Genomic DNA, 19,698 nt, shown 5'->3' with positions numbered 1-19,698 from the left:
GCCTGTGTCTGTCAGTGAGTGAGTGTATGTTAGTGAGTGTCTGTCTCTGTGTGTGTGTGTGTCTGTCAGTGAGTGAGTGTATGTCTGTCAGTGAGTGTACGTGTGTGTGTCTTTGTGTGTGTGTCTGTCAGTGAGTGTATGTCTGTCAGTGAGTGTCTGTCTGTCTGTGTGTGTGTGTGTGTGTGTGTGTGTCAGTGAGTGAGTGTATGTCGGTCAGTGAGTGCCTGTGTGTCTTTGTCTGTCAGTGAGTGAGTATATGTCTGTCAGTGAGTGAGTGTGTGTGTCATTGAGTGAGGGTATGTCTGTCACTGAGTGTGTGTGTGAATGTGTGTGTGTGTCCATCAGTGAGGGACTGTATGTTTGTCAGTGAGTGTGTGTTTATGTCTGTTAATGAGTGTCTGTGTGAGTGAGTGTGTGCATGTGTGTGTGTCTGTCAGTGAGTGAGTGCATGTCTGTCAGTGAGTTTCTGTGTGTGTGTGTGTGTGTGTGTATGTGTGTGTCAGTGAATGAGTGTATGTCTGTCAGTGAGTGTGTGTGTATGTCTGTCAGTGAGTGTCTTTGTAAGTGTATGTCTGTCAGTGAGTGTATGTGTGTCTTTGTCTGTCAGTGAGTGAGTATATGTCTGTCAGTGAGTGAGTGTATGTGTCTGTCATTAAGTGAGGGTATGTCTGTCACTGAGTGTGTGTGTGAATGTGTGTGTGTGTCTCTCAGAGAGTGACTGTATGTTTGTCAGTGAGTGTATGTTTATGTCTGTCAATGAGTGTCTGTGTGAGTGAGTGTGTGTATATGTGTGTGTCTGTCAGTGAGTGAGTGCATGTCTGTCAGTGAGTTTCTGTGTGTGTGTGTCTGTCATTGAGTGAGTGTATGTCTGTCAGTGAGTGTCTGTGTGTGTGTGTGTGTGTGTGTGTGTGTCAGTGAGTGACTGTATGTCTGTCAGCATGTGTGTCTGTCAGTGAGAGGGTGACATGAGGGGCAGGCAAAATGGATCTTTTCCTAGGGCGGCAGAAATCCTTGCACTGGCCCTGCCTACAGCATCAATTAGTATGACCTATGCAACTTGATGAACCATCTCATTTCTTTTAAAATTTGGAGGCATGGAATTAGGATGGAGGGTGGGCACTTTGGGGGACAACCCCAGTGACACAAAAGGCATCATTAAATCTGCCCAGAAAGTGGCTGTGCCCACCCACTAAAGTGGCATGTCAGCCTGGCATTAAGAATGCCAGACAGTCAGCAGCCATTATAGAGGACCATGCAGAGAGCTCTGCTGATGTACTTTTCTGCATGTTCCTACTGCCAGTGTGAGCATGTCTTATGATACACTTGACCCGTGCTGCCTGAGAAGAGTTCTCTCGTGTCCCCAAGATAGGTATCCCTAAAGTAGGGTTTTCGTTTCAACATGCAAATATGAAGTGGAGAGACAGAACATTGCCATAGAGGAGTCAAAGGTAGAGATAAATTAAAGGTGTTGAGCAGACAATTAGATTTCTCCATAACCTACATCAAGCTATATTCAGAAAATGCTTGGTTGTATAATAATCCTGTATGTGTTAGATCTCTGTATAATGGTTAGTGATGAGAAATAGCTGTTGTGACAGTAACAGTGTTCTTCAGGATACATTTGTAGTGGAGAAAATCAGCTACGGATTATGATTTTCCCCAGAGAATTTCATATTCACTAGGAATGTATTCTCATTTCGGAGATCTTATCATGAATAACTTGTGCTTTCTAGAATAGACTGTGAACAATTGTTAGGAACTAATATTGTACTATAGGTGAAAGAATATGCTATAGGGATACAGGCATTTTTAAATTGTGTTGGAAAAGTTTGAGAATAAGTTATGCAGCCTAAAATAAACAACTGACCAACAAGAAATGTGTTTTTTAACGGACCAGAATGCTTATGTTTCACACAGGCATTGCTAGGAAGTGAGTAAATAAGGAATTGTGCTGAGCTGATAATTAATTTGGAAAAATTATTTAACGCAAATTAAGTAAAGTTTTTTTTATTGTATTTTAGTTTTTATTTTCAAGTTATGTCAAAGTTTAGTCAATATTCTCCGACTCTTCAAAGTTTAGAAAGTGTTTTGTCTTCTGTGTGGGTTGGACACTTTGTAGACAATATGAGAGAGAACAACAAAGTATTTATCAGATGTTAATAATCTCAAATTTCCATTTTTCCCCCCAAATAATTAGGTATGTGTTTGGAGACAAGTGTAAAAACATTGATTGGGGAGCTGGGATGTTAAAGTATTGGCGACCTGGATAACATGTAGAATAGAGTTAACAAACAATTATACAAGTTTATAAAAATGAAAAAAAGCTGATTAAGGATTGATCCAACATACATACATTTGTTATGGGTTTACAGACACAATACAGACATAGGAAACCAAGGCATAGAAACTAAAGAGGAATTGAAGATATCCGTGGTTAAGAATGACATACTATGTGAAAATGAAAGGGATATTGGAGGGAATATGGGATACTACATGGTCTATAAATCACAGCAAGAAGTAAATGAGTTCAAAAGATGAAACTGATAGCATGAGCCTTATAAAATATGGAATTAGTGGATTGAGATAAGGAGAATCCATGAGACCAGAGAAGGAAGATGAAGTGAAGACAAGACAAGATATAGTCATGTAAATAAGGGATTCTAAGTTGTGTTGACCCATTTTAACCATGTTCCATTTGGAATTGTAGCTGCTAAATTCTGCAAGCTACTGTTTGCATGTGATAATATATAAAACTAGTGATCAGATTTCCAGATAGCAACCTTTTAGGGTACCAGCTGGCTGTGACCCTCTAATAGCATAAAAACTATATAGAGCTTTAGAAGAAAATTACATAGATTTCTTGAGAGTCAATAGCATTTTAAACAGGAAGGTGGGAAGACATGTTTGATAAAATGTGTGAGGTTTTCAACGTTATTTATTTTAATTGCGACCATCACTCAAGATTTTGAAAACAAAATGCACTGATAACAATATTGTAAAAATGGCAATATAGCACAGCAGCTCACACTGTATTCTTTGGAGGAGACAGCTTCAGTGCTACAGTAGAATATAATTAATTCCAGCGAGATAAGGGAAATGTCTTATGTGGTGTGAAATTGTTTCCAGAAGGTTTATGTTTTCGGCTTACTCTTTATTTTTATATATACACTCCACTGACTGAAATGTACAGAAAAATGGTTAATTATATATGTAATTCTGATTATATATGCTGTATTTTATTATATCTTATCAGTACTGTACATTTTTTATTTCTCAGATATAAGTAACAACATACTGAATAATCTTCCAAACCCTGGTAGGAGTTGGGTATTACCCCACATTCCAAAACAGAGAAGTGTATGATACTTGTTGATAGCAGTAGTAACAATTTAAGTCTAAGAATACAAACAAAGAACAACTTATTGGTGCCCAACTTTATCACCCCCACACAGAAATGCCAATGAAGCATTGATCATGTCCTCTAAGTACAGTCTTTATAATTCAATATTGTTGGATAAGCTTTCCAAATAAATTGGTATGTTGGACAAACTTTCAAAAAGATTTAATATTGTGAAAAATATTTTAATAATGTAAAATGTTGATATATGTTATATTATGTGTGTGTAGATGTTACATTTAAATTTTTATATTTTCTGAAAATAAACCTTGTCTTAAAAGTTTACCCAACTATATTCAAGCAGGACTGTCAACCCCACCCCCTCCCCCTGGAAAGTGAGTATTTCATAAAGATAGACTACAAAGAGACTACTTTGTACCTGTATTTCTCCTCTGCCTGACTTTCTTTGACAAAAGGGAAAGCCTAAATTCCAATACCTCCAGCCGTCATCAGTTGATCCTCTAATGGAGGATCTGCGGTCTTGGGATGCCATAGACCTCATTGCTGTACTGTGTAATGCAATGACGTCAGCACAGAGGAGGACCACGCCGTACCAAGTTGGCGGCACTGGCAAGGGATAGGTTCAGGTAAGTAAACTCAACTTTACCTGCGCCCCTTGGTCACTGGACCACCAGCGGCGATGTCACCACCAGGGGACTTTATGTATTTAACAAAGTTCCTAAACTGTGACTGGGTTGCATTAAATCACATGGAAAACTTATTTTAAAAATCCTAAATCCAGGTCTTGGTGGAAAAGGTCCTTGGATTAGATGTATAGAAAACTAATGCTGAGAGTTGGTCCAGAAAACATCTTTGCTTTGATGGATTTCTGTTGATGCTGTTTGATCTCAACTCAAAAACATGAATATCTAATCTCTTTAAACTATAAATGTTCTTTATACTTTAAGGGCACCTTTTTTTATGTAACTAATCTTTTTATTTTTACCGCATTTAGGTTTACTATGATAGTTTGTCAATCTTGAACCCGGGAAGTGAACCCGGGAATAATTTTTTTAAATGTCCTTATTATTACATTTTAAGATACTCAACGAGTCCAATGCTACAGATAGATTATGGAACATAAACAGAAAATACATAATTATAATAATACATATGATTGCCATATATGGAGGTATAGTGGAAAATAATTTTCTCAAATTAAGATTTCTATCTTTATTTTCTTCCTCAACTGTCCAATTCTTTGAAGAAATCATTATTATGCCGAGAGGAACGTTTTAGTCACACTCTCTCTTAATATAGCCTTTTTCTGGATCTAGAGATATGTTTTCACTGCAAAGTTAATAGGAACAGAAGTAATTTGTCACTTCTATAAGCAGGCTCCTGAGCTGTGACACAGGCATGCAAAAGCTAAAAATACTAACACCCATCCATTTATCTGGCTTTATATTTTCACTGTGTTATAAAACCTCCCCACTCATTATCCTCCTACCCTCCATTTCCCAAACTCTTCGTTCCATGTTGGATAAATTCTCCAAACCCATCATAGGGGACACGTTCAAATGTCTAAAATCAGACGCCGAGTCTCTCTGTTGGGACTCAGCGTATTTCTGCTCTATTGCATTTACCAGTAGTTTGTTATATGTTTGACCCAGGCATGTCTCGATTGTTCCTTAAGATGTAATTTATAGCGATGTGTTTCTCTCTGTCGAATAGAAAGTTACAGTTTATATTCTTTACAGTCACGCAGTTACGCCTCGATGGCCTTCATCTTCTCTTCTTCTGCCACTGCGTCATAGTCATCTAGACAATGTTCATTAGATACATATATTTTCATGGATGTAATGTTAAAAGTTGCATTGAAATGTACAGTGCTCATTATGTGCACTGCAATTAGGGACTTAAAAAAAGTACAAATAATCAACAACATGCATTAAGCTGAGTAATTATGGAGCAGTAATTGTACGGCACAGCATGTTGGTAGTCATAGAATGTAAGCAGCTCTCTCCTCTAAGTACATGAAAGCATGGCACAATTATTCATCTCCACAAATTATATACCGCTGGAGTGTTTTATTGCATTTATTATATATTGAGAAACAAGAGAGACTTTTATTGGAAAAAAAAAATTAGGGCCACCCGAGGATGCACTTCTGTCAGTGAATTAATTTATAATACATAAATTAGTCCTTAGAGTCGAGACGAGGTATTGAGCTGAATAGATTCGCCGGGTGTTCTGTGTTGCTTTTCTTGAGAGCCAGCGACGAGGGTGCGGTTAATTGTGTCTGCTTTTTATTTAAATTGATGCAGAATTTTTGGACTGTGAATAGGGGGACAAACTTTATTTATTTAGCCGTTTCTCTGAGTAATTCTGTTTCATAATTTTTTTTTTCATCTTGATGGTTTAACTAAATGCCATTTATGTATTTGGTGTTCCTCTCTAGCTTGAGGAAATCAGGCTATAAAGGATAATAAAGGTCAGTTCAGGTTTAAATTAGAAATATTTATCGAAAAACATGGTTTTAGCTTTTTCAGTTATTTTTCCTTTTGCGTAAATGTTTTTTTCTGAATATACAAATAAAATCGCATGTGCAGTTTTAAAACTCACATAATCCATCTGACATTTTTGCATTGAAAGCATTTAATTGACATCCCAAGCATTCCAAACCTTTGCACATGCTTATGTTTAGCATGTGCTCCTGCCTATTGTAAGTACCTTTATGGAGTGTACTTACAATCCCTTGGAGTATTCATATTTAAAAAATAAATGGGGGGGAGGGGCATTTTAATGTGTTGTCTCTATAGTAGCAGCACTCTTTACTACGTGATAAGTCAGTTTGGAGAGGGCTTACTATGAAAAATGATGGCCAACATTCCATAAATAACATGATCGTCTTTATTGTTTCTAGATAGTTGACATGTGAAGCAGATGACCTCAGCAAGGGGTCTTCACAGCACAATTCCAAAAGACTCCAGCACACAACTTTAGGATACTTATAAATGGAGTGCTAAAGCCTTTTGGACAAGTCAAGAGTGTGACCAAAGCTTGACAAATATAATCAAAGCTGAGTATTATTATTATTATTATTAATATTGGCATTTATGTAGCACCAACGAATCCTGCAGGATATTATTAATAGGACTTTAACCCTTTAAGGACACGACATGTGTGACATGTCATGATTCCCTTTTATTCCAGAAGTTTGGTCCTTAGGGGGTTAAACTACAGATTTTCAGAATGGGACTAAGTGACGGGGGGAATGTAGAATAACTGGAAGCTTCAAGTGAAGTGGAAAATGGATCCTCTAAGTTGAGAGAGTAATGGCAGTTACCCTTTGAGTACATAGGCTATTCTGAAGAGGTGTTTTTTAGGGACTTCTTAAAGGACTGAAGAATTGGGGAGTCATAACTGATGCGATAGCTCAGTATTGCAGTATCTTAGTATATTGCAGTAGTGCATTATATTCAAGTACCTTTTTTCAATCTGTTTCCTGAATGTTGAGAAAACAAATATTTGAAGTGTTATATTCCGTACAGTTTCAATCCTCCTCCAAAACTTGTATCACTTGTATTGAAGATATAAGTTATAAGAGTTATACATACTTGAACCTATACCTCTAGGCTGCTGCCATTTTCTTCCTGCAGGTCCTCATCAACTCCTGGCACTTCATCTGCCAGGATTCTACGCCCGAGTACAACAATGAGGTCTATGGAGAATCCCACAAGACCCTGCGATCCTCCATATATAGAGCCTTTTGTCCTCAGCCATCACTAGCAATTGCCGAGGGCCTGAGAAAAAAGCAGCTCCATCTTTTGTCAAGCTTTGAGCATAGGAAAAATACTAAGACAAAGTCCCTAAAATGGCACATCTATTGTTTTACTAAGACCACTTGATAGTGATAGGGGTAACTGATAATAGACATATTTATATAATTCTTCTTCTAGATCGTGGTGTAAACACTATAGGGTCAGGAATACATGTTTGTGTTCCTGACCCTATAGTGATCCTTTAATGTTTATGACTAATTTTCCCTTCAACAAAATAGTTTGTAAAGGACTTTCAGAGACTAAATTGAGGAGGCATTGAGTTACACAGAACAAATATATATATATACGTCTCGTACACTAAAAAGAATATTAACATTACTTTAAGGTCAACTTGCTCAGGCTAGCATTTCACTAGCCATTCTCAATAGATGGCTTGCTGTTAAGTAATTTTTTTTTATATAAATTGTCTTGTGTCTATCTTAGTATTTATAGACCTTCAATGTAACCATTGATTGTTAAGTTTCCATGAGGTTTAAGACAAGAGACTTTCTTGCAGATACGACCTTAAGCGTTTTATAAACCTGCACATTACTGAGCTTTTGTAGAAAGAGAGAAAATCCCGAAACCCAAAGCAGAGAAAAATTAATTTATATGTAAACTAGAATAAATAATCCAGCTGTAAGTTAGAAACATATTGGCAAAATGCACACAGCATCCCGCAGAGAACCTTTCTTGTAAATTCCTAATCACACTGTGGAAATTCTTGATTGTCTACAAAATAGAAAATAAATAAATAAATTGGTGCGTTCCTCAACAACCAATAGCCTTGAGCCCCGGTGCAATTTACCAGATTGCTAGTTGTTTGTATCTAGGAAATTTGCTGAAGTTCTACAGTCAAAAAAGAATTTTGAAATCTCTTTAAAAATTCAATTTTCCAAAGTTCCACCAAAAGTCACTTTGTGGCCAGAGATTGCTATTTGTCATAAAACTCCAGTAGAAGGCAAACAATTCTTATTTTAAAAATTAAAATTAAGAAGGTAAAGAAACAGTTTTATTTGTTAGCTGTTTACTAAAACAATAATCATCTACTGACAGAAAATCTAGAGCATGGGTAGGGAACCTCCGGTACTCTAGATGTTGTTGGCTACATCTTCCATAATTCTGTTACGGCCATAATGCTGGCAAGTCCTCAAGGGAGATGAGGTCTACAACATCTACAATACCAACGGTTGGCTAACCATGACCCAGAGGTTTATTCATATAGGAAGCTGTAGGAAAAAAAGATTCAAATTGCAAAATTTGAATTAAGGTAAGTGAGTTGCATTATATGTTTGGGCCATGATGGGTTCTCATTATACCTAGAGTCTTATTACACTAGGTCCATTCAAAGGACATTCCGGTTCTATTAAGAGGTCAACTGTGTGTCTCTACCAGAGACACACACAGAGGATGAAAGCTCTCAGTTGGGAGCTGAAACGTCAAAATTTTATTGGATCATGTAAATAAAAACAAATTTTTATATTTTGTAATATTAAGTCCCTGCAGTGCAGTTTTTCCTTGTTTTTTGTACACTTTTTGCCAAACCTGCACTGGGCTTTATTGGTTATAACCAGGAGTGCAAGTTTTTAAAAAATATATATATGTATTAATGTTATCTACCTCACATACCTGTCTCTTGCTCTCTCCTAAAGGGCAGCACTTTAATCTATTCTCCAGCTCTGCTTTACTCCCACCTTATTTGATTGCTATTTCATGTCATATTGTGTTTTACACCCCACCTCCTATAGAATGTACGATCGTTTGAGCAGGGTCCTCTTCAACCTATCGTTCCTGTAAGTTTTCATTTAATTGTCCTATTTATAGTTAAATCCTCCCTCTCATAATATTGTAAAGCGCTACAGAATCTGTTGGCGCTGTATAAATGGCAATAATAATAATAATATGTATAGTAATGTTCCTTTATTTCTATGTTTTAAATTTTAATTAAAAAGGAACACAATGTCACAGGGATGGGTAGGATAAAGATATAATGAGCCATGAACCATCCAAATACCTATAAGATTCTTTATATTAGATTAATATCATTAGTTAATTGAATAATTGTATCTCATTCTTGTCATCACCCAAATATCAATAAGATCTTTGCTGTTTTATCAATCTTATCTTGAGATTATGTAAATACCCAAATTCCTAGAAATTGAGCCTTATTTTTCTGGAAACCATATAATTTATTGAATCACGAATCCCCCGTAGCTTGTGTTAAACACTTTTGTGTAATGCTGTTTAATTATTACATATGAAAGATCTGAAACATTATAATCCATTGACATTATGTCAATAACCGTGATTGACAGGGAGCTAAGATAGAGGCACATCATAGAGGCACAAGATATAGGTAAAAAAAGTGCTCTATATTTTTTTTTTAATCTAGTGGATAAATAAACATAACATTACAAACACCCTACGTGGCTTTCACCCCATTAATGTTAGATTAATCTCATTATTTTGTATCTGTAAGCATTCTATATGCATTTTGATGTTGTTGGTGTTTTCATTTTGTAATTAATATGCTTAATGGGATTTATTTTGCTTAGCAAGACAAAGGCCAGACAAAATAAACAATTCTCCAAATGGTGAATAATGGAAACAAAGTAAGTCAAGTACTGGGTGGGTTCCCCCAAGTGTTGTATCCCTGAAAAACGGTGTTCATTTGGATGGCTTTTGACCTTTATTCTCCCCACACATAGGAGTTCAAACATAGCTATATATGAATTTGCAAAGAGACATTTCTGACGTTAAACTTAAGCTACATTCTCTTAAATATTTACTTATATTATCATCCATTGGATAAGTGAATTAGATATGATCTGTTTCTTAAAATATATGGGAGTTAATTTATAAAAGATAACAACATTGTGATTTCTATGTTCAAGAAACATACCGATATAGTTAGAGGAACAAACAAGGACAGGCAATAATGTAATAAATTCAGGTAATGCATTCAGTCTTCATAAAATGGCCATGGGTATCAAACACCGTGTACTAGCGGCTATACATCAGGAAACAAGCAAAGCGGCTCAAAGGGCATAATACAAACGGCAGTAGATGGTGAGCCCAGTAAACGTTCTGATAGTTAGCCAAGGCCATGCAGCTAAATGAGCATAAAGATATATTAACATTTTATAAAAAAATAAAAATAAAATAACTATGTGTGCAATAAAAAGCCATTAGCTACATCTAACATTTAGTTAGAACCAAGTTGTGAAAAAATGACTGTTTTATTAATTAAATAATACATTAATTGTGATAGGTCAGATTAGGGTATCTTTATCAATAATATACAGGGGGGGGGGATGAGTGGGGGAAAGAGTGTCTATAGAGTATTCCTGCAAAACCAGGACCACATTTCCATCTGCTTGACTGCTTTAAACACACGGAAAAAAATGTTGCTTTTGTGCTTTTGAAAAATTACTCATGTATGTAAGTGAGGGCTGAGTGGGGGCTGAAACAAGTCAGGCCATAAGCATTTCACTCTTCCGTATTCCCTGACTAGATTGTATGGTTCAATAGAAATCTTTTTGCATTGTCAAGAGCTTTGTTTTTTAGTCTTCCCTTTTTAATGATGATGATGATCTGGCGATTGCACTTGCTCCTAATGCACAATAATTGGGCCTCTACTCCTGGTGCATCCTTGTGCTAGTGAGTAAGAGTTTTTCAGTATTTTGTAACAGTGTGTATGCATGTTGCCCCATACTTTATTTACATTTTTTTTTAAAAAAGACTCTCTATCAAAGGCAATTTTTTTTATACTGAATTTTATTCCCAAATAGAGAGAGGCCATATTTGACATTTTTTTCCTACTTTTGCAAAAGACGTGGGAGACAAGTAATGCAATGACGAGACTACATGTTTAAGGTTGTTACAAAAATACAGAAAAAGCATTTGTGAGCCAACGTTCTAAAGGTTTGATAATCAGCAGGATGAAACTTTTTATAGAAAATGCCCGACTTTCAGAACTTGCTGCTCTTTGAACATCCTGTGATATATAACCTCTGACCCAGGATGGTATATCTATAGAAATCACAGTAGTTTGGAAATGGGTCATACCAGCTACTGATTTATATATTTTACACAGTGAATACAGAATAATCTGAACGGTGGATGCCAATGTACCGTACATTTTCTAAAGTAAAGTTTCAAATCTTCTAATTTTGGGGCGGCCAAACGCTACTTGCGATCCCCAGCTGTTGGAACAACTCCGACTTTCATAGTGCTCAACAGCCAAAGATTTACCTTCTGTTCTATGTGTTAATGTTTTCTTCAGGCTTTTTTGTTTGTGCGTTTGTGCTTGTTTTGTTTGTATAATGAATATGCTCATGCTTTTTTGGGATGAGTTCATGTTTTTCACTCAATAGAGGGACAATCTGAAATCTTGAATAAATCTGAATATCAAAAAGCTGTAGACCAACATAGGAAAGACTCTGCTCAACAGCATCTAGAATTAAAAGACAGATGGAATTAAGGGGATTAATTAATCACAGTAATTCCGGTGGGATATATGCCTTGTTGATATATCATTTATCAACATGGCAGAGATCTCACAGGAATGGCTTTGATTAATTTCTCTGCTTATGAATTCCATATCTGGGTAGAATAGTTCCTCTATGCAGGCATCCAGCGCGATGTATTCATAGACGTACAAGCAATGGTTATCATGTGGAAAGTGCAGGGAACTAGATTTGAACGTGGGTGGGATAAGGTTTTAGGAAATCTGGAAAAAAAAAAGATAAAGAGCGATTGGTTTTGTCTGGTCAGAAAGTATCCAAGTCTGTGCAGGAATTCTCAATGGAATTCTAGATATTACTGAAGAGATGCCAAGGTATGTTGGTTTTTGACATCGTCAAGGTGACAAATGTAATTAGCATAGTAAAATAGTTCCTCCAAGCACCAACTAAGAATAGGTTCTATGTATGTTCTCCTTTAGTAATCTTTATTATTTTGGTTTGTTTGTTTGTTTGTTTTTAATAATAATTGGTTTTGCTGCCTATGCCCACCCTTTTTGTGATGCACCTCTTGCACCAAAATGACTGCTGTACATGAGGTCATCACTTTTCTAGGTGTTTATGAGATATGCACTGCTAACGTTAGTTTTCTACAGTAGAAATCTGACAATTGAACTAAAACTCACAGAAACACATGCTGTGTATATAAAGCACTAATTATGGGATAAACTCAGCAGTGCTATAGAAAATGAAACAGCTTCGATAACTCACTCCCTAGCCACTGCATATCTTGCTTAGTATGTGACTATGCAGCAGAGGCATAGTCAACCTTTGACTCTCCAGGTGTTTTGGACTATACCTCCCATGATGCTTTTCCAGCATTATGACTGTAACAGCGCTATGGGGATGTAGTCCACAATAACTGGAGTGCCAAAGGTTGCCTCCCCCTGGTGTAACACATGAATAAGCTTCAACTGTATCTTTTTAGTTTAATATTTTTATTTATTTGTTTTTAATGCATTACCTATATTATTCACTAAAAAGAATGGATCATCTGCAGTCAGGAGTATTCTTTTAAGATGAAATGCATCTTTAACAAATTTGATTAAAAACCCCAAAGGATTATTCACAAAGTCCAAATAAACTCACAATAAGCACAATTTTGTGATAATTCCTCAGATTTTCACCAGGATTTCAAGTCCGGTACTCACTAAATGCAATTCGTGACTACATTTGGATAACTGCGCTGAATGTGCACGTGTGGATTGCAAAATGTTGGCATCTGCTAAAAGATAGAACAGAATAGGTGTGAACCCATACAAGAGCACAAGATTCACATAATTGTAATAAAACACCCCAAAATATTGAATTCCAACTTATTTATTTCAGTGGAGCCCCATTTCCAAAATACATTTGCATGCTTTTTGCAGGTAAAACAACATAAATACACAGTGTAAGGGTAAACACCCAGCAGGTAAAATGTTATAAAGAAAATAAATAACGAAATGAAATCAATATGGACACCAGACCCATTATTAACCAGAATGGACCCAGCAAAATGGCTACTTCTATTTACTTACACCACAGACAACCATGCACAGGCTAATAGAATGGATGAGCAGAGTTATGCTCTAGTTATGAAGAATAAAATGAGAAAATTACCTCTTGTTTCCAATACACCAGACAGCATAGTCGTAGGAAGGTTCCATGTCACTTGACTAAGCTACTTTGTCATAACGGGGCTCCCAATCACAGACTTCCCAATGCAGCTCAATGAGAAGTCTTTGCAAGGCCAGTGCTATGGGTAATTGCTGCCTCTTGAGTTTAGCTCCACTCAACTAACCAAACCAGGAAGTAACAAGAATGCTTGTCTAATTGGTTATTATTAAGGTGTGAATTTCCATTGAAATCTGCATTTTTTGTTAAAATTAAAGAGGACAAACTCTTCTCACAGAAAGCTCTTCAGAAAGCTGAAGTCATGTTGGGGTCTGGAGATTTTCTCTAAGATGTTCTGACATGTTTATTAATTCCTCGTAGTAGATCTTTTTTTAAAATGTGTTTAATGGTTATGACTTTTGTTAAATTTATACATAGTACCATCCATTATCAGGGCCGGTGCTTGGATTTTTAGGTACATAGGCGAAGATGCATTTTTCCGCCCCCCCCCCCCCCCCAAAAAAAAAACATCTTCACCTATGTGCCTCTTAACCAGCCCCTCCCTGGTCCCTTCCCTGTCCCTTAGTGTTCTTCTCCCCTCCCCCCTCTTTTCCCTGTCTCTTGGTGTTTCTCTCCCATTCCCTCCCTGTCCCTTGGTGCACCCCACACCCCTTTAGTGGTCACACTCCCCTTCCTGGTGTGTCAATGTGTACAGAGTGTAGCGGAGCGCGGTACAGGAGCTTCAGTTTTCTGTACCCGGCCGAACTGACAGGGAGTGCTCTCTCTGTGAGCACCTCCTGTCAGTCTGGCCAGGTACAGGAAACAGAAGCTCCTGTACCGCGCTCCGCTCCGCTACACTCTGTACACACTGACAGTCACACACTCAATGACAAACACACAGACGTCACTGACAGACACAGACTCATTGACAGACACACTGATAGTCACACACAGACTCAATGACAAACATACTCTCACTGATTTGACAGACACACACTCATACACTTACAAACACACTCATCATACACTGACAAACACACTCATACACTCACATGCACACACACAGACGCACTCGCAGACGCACACTCTGTCACTCGCAGACGCACACGCCGTCACTCGCAGATGCACACGCCGTCACTCGCAGATGCACACGCCGTCACTCGCAGACGCACACGCCGTCACTCGCAGACGCACACGCCGTCACTCGCAGACGCACACGCCGTCACTCACACACACACAGACACATACACTCACACACAGACACATACACTCACACACAGACACATACACTCACACACAGACACATACACTCACACACAGACACACAGACACATACACAGACACATACACACACACACAGACACAGACACATACACATACACACAGACACATACACACACACAGACACATACACTCACACACACACAGACACATACACTCACACACATACACTCACTAATTATTTTACAAATACATATTTTCCACCCAGCCTCCCTACCTGGAGAGCTGGTGTGGATGAGGAATCCTTCCCTGGGGTCCAGTGGGGCTGCTGGGCGGCGTGCGGCTGTGCTGAGATCAGATGCGGCGAGGGAGCTCTAACCTCTCTGCTCTGCTCCCTCGCGCGCTGTCTGCTGATACCGCGGGAGCCGGAATATGACGTCATATTCCGGCTCTCGCGGTATCAGCAGACAGGCAGCGCGCGAGGGAGCAGAGCAGAGAGGTTAGAGCTCCCTCGCCGCGTCTGATTACAGCACAGCCGCACGCCCCACCAGGGGGCCGAGATGGTGGCCCGGCAGGAGGGAGAGCTTCCCTCCTGCCGGTCACTGAAATCTTGCGCCCCCAGAGCCCGTGCGCCCTAAGGCGGCCGCCTGTGCCGCCTTATGGACGCGCCGGCCCTGTCCATTATACTAAGTTTTTCAACATTCTCAACTACACAGCAAGTCCGTGCTCTGAGTCTAGTGGTAGACACATGTTACAATACCAATATTTTTTCATTCAGTTCAAGGCCCGGGGATGGTGTGATAGTAGCTTTGGATCCTGGGCAGCATGGGAGGAATTTTCACAGAGTACAGCACCACTGAATGAATATAGGACAAGCAGGCAAGGTGCTGCTAATCCCTGGAATTCAATCTAAGCTTATTCCAATATAAAAACAATAGAAACTGTCCTCAGTAGGTCACAAAAAAAAGTCAGTGAATTCTGTGAAACATAGAGATAAGTATATTTAATCAGATAACTGTACAGTGAAATCCTTTTGGATATGTGTTGTAAACTGACATTAAAAATTAAAGTTACAATATCCATAGCTAGGATGAGCGAAGAAATATTTGCCTCCACTTCCACCCCTCTCTCCCCCGGCACTCTTCCTTTACTTGATTATTATTATTATTATTATTATTATTTTATTTATATAGCGCCAGCAAACTCCATAGCGCTGTACAATAGGTGGACTAACAGACACATAACTGTAACCAGACAAATGGCCCCACAGGAACAGAGGGGTTGAGGGCCCTGCTGAATGAGCTTACATGCTAGAGGGAGTGGGGTATAGTAACACAAAGGGTAAAAGTTGGGGTAATGAAATAGGTTGCTAGAAAAGTAATCACTGGGAACTTAGTAGGTAATTATTGACAGTTGCAGGAGAGGAGTTATGGAGGGGGGGGGGGGGGAGTGGAGACAATCCGCTAACAGTTTAAATGATATGCTTTCCTGAAGAAGTGTGTTTTCAAAGATTTTAGCCATTAGATAGTAAATGTTTATGATTATAGAGTACTTTAACTTGTTAACGATGATGATTAGATAAGGTTAAGGCAGTTGAACTACTCCAAATTACTGGCAATTTTAAAGTAATTATTCACTAGTGAAGGGTCTCTTTTAATTATGTTTTGCATTGTTCCACTTCCATATTTAGATATTAGGCTTTAGTAAGATATGCACATACTCCGGTGAAATTATCATCAAATTAATATGATTATGATTAAATAATATACTTACCTTGAGATGGATACAGGACATGGAAGCAAGTAGCTACATGGGAAACTCCTGCCACAAACCACAAGCATGGTATCCCACAATAATATGAGGGCATGTGGTTGCAGAAGCAGCCACTTGCCTCCATTTTAGGATCTTGTCATTCCAGTTGTTACTGTGTTTAAGAAGGTAAACAAAGAAAAATATGGTTTGATAGAATTCTCAACACCACAAAATGGAAGCCTCTCATTCTCATAACAGAGAGCTTGAATACAAGATTGATGGATTTATTCTAAATGGGGAAATGTGGACAATTGCATATATTTGGCAAAACCGATAACCGATCTGCTATAAAAAGGGAGTTAGAAGATTTTAACATTATTTTACTGTAATATTATTTAATGTTACAGGAGATGGCATTTCATTAAACAAGGGGCAGTTGCTGAAAGTAGTCACTTCTCTGAGAGCAGCATGTTTCAAATAATTCTTATTCCGTTACTCCTCCTGCAATCCCCTCTCACCCTCTGCCATGGAGATCGGTGTTTGATTACATATTCCGTTACTCCTCCTGCAATCCGCTATCTCCCTCTCTCATGGAGATCGGTGTTAGTTTACATATTCCATTACACCTCCTGCAATCCGCGCTCTCCCTCTCCCATGGAGATCGGTGTTAGTTTACATATTCTGTTACTCCTCCTGCAATACGCTATCTCCCTCTCCCATGGAGATCGGTGTTAGTTTACATATTCCGTTACACCTCCTGCAATCCGCTATCTCCCTCTCTCATGGAGATCAGTGTTAGTTTACATATTCCGTTACACCTCCTGCAATCCGCTCTCTCACTCTCTCACGGAGATCAGTGTTAGTTTACATATTCCGTTACACCTCCTGCAATCCTCTCTCACCCTCTCTCATGGAGATCGGTGTTAGTTTACATATTCCGTTACACCTCCTGCAATCCGCTATCTCCCTCTCTCATGGAGATCAGTGTTAGTTTACATATTCCGTTACACCTCCTGCAATCCGCTCTCTCACTCTCTCACGGAGATCAGTGTTAGTTTACATATTCCGTTGCTCCTCCTGCAATCCACGCTCTCCCTCTCCCATGGAGATTGGTGTTAGTTTACATATTCCGTTACACCTCCTGCAATCCGCTATCTCCCTCTCCTATGGAGATCAGTGTTAGTTTACATATTCCGTTACTCCTCCTGCAATCCGCGCTCTCCCTCTCTCATGGAGATCAGTGTTAGTTTACACATTCCGTTATACCTCCTGCAATCCGCTCTCACCCTCTCCCATGGAGATCGGTGTTAGTTTACATATTCCGTTACTCCTCCTGCAATCCGCGCTCTCCCTCTCCCATGGAGATCAGTGTTAGTTTACATATTCCGTTACACCTCCTGCAATCCCCTCTCACCCTCTCCCATGGAGATCAGTGTTAGCTTACATATTCCGTTACTCCTCCTGCAATCTGCTATCTCCCTCTCTCATGGAGATCAGTGTTAGTTTACATATTCCATTACTCCTCCTGCAATCCGCGCTCTCCCTCTCCCATGGAGATCGGTGTTAGTTTACATATTCCGTTACTCCTCCTGCAATCCGCGCTCTCCCTCTCCCATGGAGATCATATTCTTGCATAGTCCATGTCAGAGAAGTGAAATTACAGTTCTATGGAGCTTCTGCTGTGCATATAGTTGATTATTTTTCATGATATATATATAATAATTATTAACACATACAATACACAATCAGAATGGGTTTATTATGAGGTCTCCAGAACACTGATATTATTTTCTTCTAACACACAATTCACGCTTATGTATTGTTTATATTAAATACAATGTGGGGCTCTCCAGTTAGTGTGTTAGGGTTAGGGTGAGATTAGAATATTAGGGTGAGGTTAGTGTATTAGGGTGAGGTTAGAGTATTAGGGTGCAGTTAGAGTATTAAGGTGAGATTAGTGTATTAGAGTAGAGTTAGCATTAGGTTTAGAATTAGGGTTAATGTATAATAGATAGGGATAGCGTATTAGGGTTAAGGTAAGAGTGAGGTTAGAATATTAAGGTGAGGTTAGTGTATTAGGCTGTGGTTAGAGTATTAAGGTGAGGTTAGTGTATTAGAGTAGAGTTAGCATTAGAATTAGAAATAGGGCTAATGTATAATAGATAGGGATAGTGTATTAGGGTTAGGGTGAGTTTAGTGTATGTCAGGGTACCTGAGGCCTCTACCTCTAAGGGAGGTAGAGACTTGGTGGTTTATCCGTCCAGGCGAGCTGTTTGCCCCGTTCCTCGCGGTTCATCCAGTCACTTAAACACCGGCCGCGAGGAATCCACGTCCTTTTCTAGCAGGACGCTCAATACGTGATGACGCTATCACGAGCAATCTGTCACTCAAGTGTCCGATATCCAATCGGTACTTGTCAGAGGCGTGATTTCCATCCAGAGCCAGGGTATTTAAGCTTACTCCTTACTTCAGCTCATTGCCCTGTCGTGGTTCTAGCTTGTCTAGTCACTCAGTGCTCTGGTATTCTAGTTTGCTCTATTGGTTTTGACTCGGCTCGTTGTACTACCCTGCTTCTCTGTTATCCCTTGACCCGGCTTGTCTCTCGCTTATCTGTCTTCTCGTTCCCTCGACCTCGGCTTGTCTCTGACTATTCTTTACTCTCGGTACGTTAGTCCGGCCATTCTAAGGCCCGGTATACGTACCTTTCCACTCTTTGTACTCTGCGTGTTGGATCCCTGTCCCGATCCTGACATTACGACAGGGCCAATGGATCCTGCAGGTACAAACAGTCAGCTTGGTTCTTCGGATCCCAGGTTTGACGCCATGGAACATAGGATGGATCAGATGGCTTTGGCACTACAGGCACTTTTGTCTCGTGCTAGTAATCCACCTGAGGAGACACGTACTCCTTCTATCTCTCCTGCAGTCTCAGGTCTAGAGGTAGCCACTGTAGGTGCTTCTTCCCGTATTACCCCACCAGTACGTTATGGCGGGTCACCGGAGAAGTGTCGTGGCTTTCTAAACCAGATTAGCATCCATTTCGAATTACAACCCCGCTCTTATCCTACAGATAGAGCAAAGGTTGGATTTATTATTACTCTACTCATTGAAAAAGCTTTGAGATGGGCCAATCCTTTATGGGAGAATGATAATCCACTAGTCTATAATTATAATGCCTTTGTAGCTGCGTTTAGAAGAACTTTTGACCCTCCTGGCAGAAAGGTCAATGCAGCTAGATTAATGTTGCGCCTTAAACAGGACAATCGAACACTTGTGGATTATGCACTAGAGTTCAGATCCTTGGCGGCAGAAGTTAAGTGGAACGAACAGGCTTATATAGATGTGTTTCTGAATGGGTTATCAGATGTAATTCTTGACGAGGTCGCTACTAGAGAACTCCCTGAAAATTTGGAGGATTTAATTTCTTTTATATCTCGTATTGATG

The 19,698-nt window shown here is 39.1% G+C and overlaps 1 protein-coding gene across 1 annotated transcript in view; it reads left to right on the top strand.

The window, feature by feature from the left end:
* Window positions 1-19,698, top strand: part of GFRA4 (GDNF family receptor alpha 4) — a 426,992-nt gene that overhangs the window by 224,179 nt on the left and 183,115 nt on the right. The gene's annotated exons all lie outside the window — the stretch shown is intronic.

Source organism: Pelobates fuscus, chromosome 6 (assembly GCF_036172605.1).
Source record: "Pelobates fuscus isolate aPelFus1 chromosome 6, aPelFus1.pri, whole genome shotgun sequence".
NCBI classification, from domain to species: Eukaryota; Metazoa; Chordata; class Amphibia; order Anura; family Pelobatidae; genus Pelobates; species Pelobates fuscus.
This window is presented reverse-complemented; position numbering and strand designations above follow the sequence as displayed.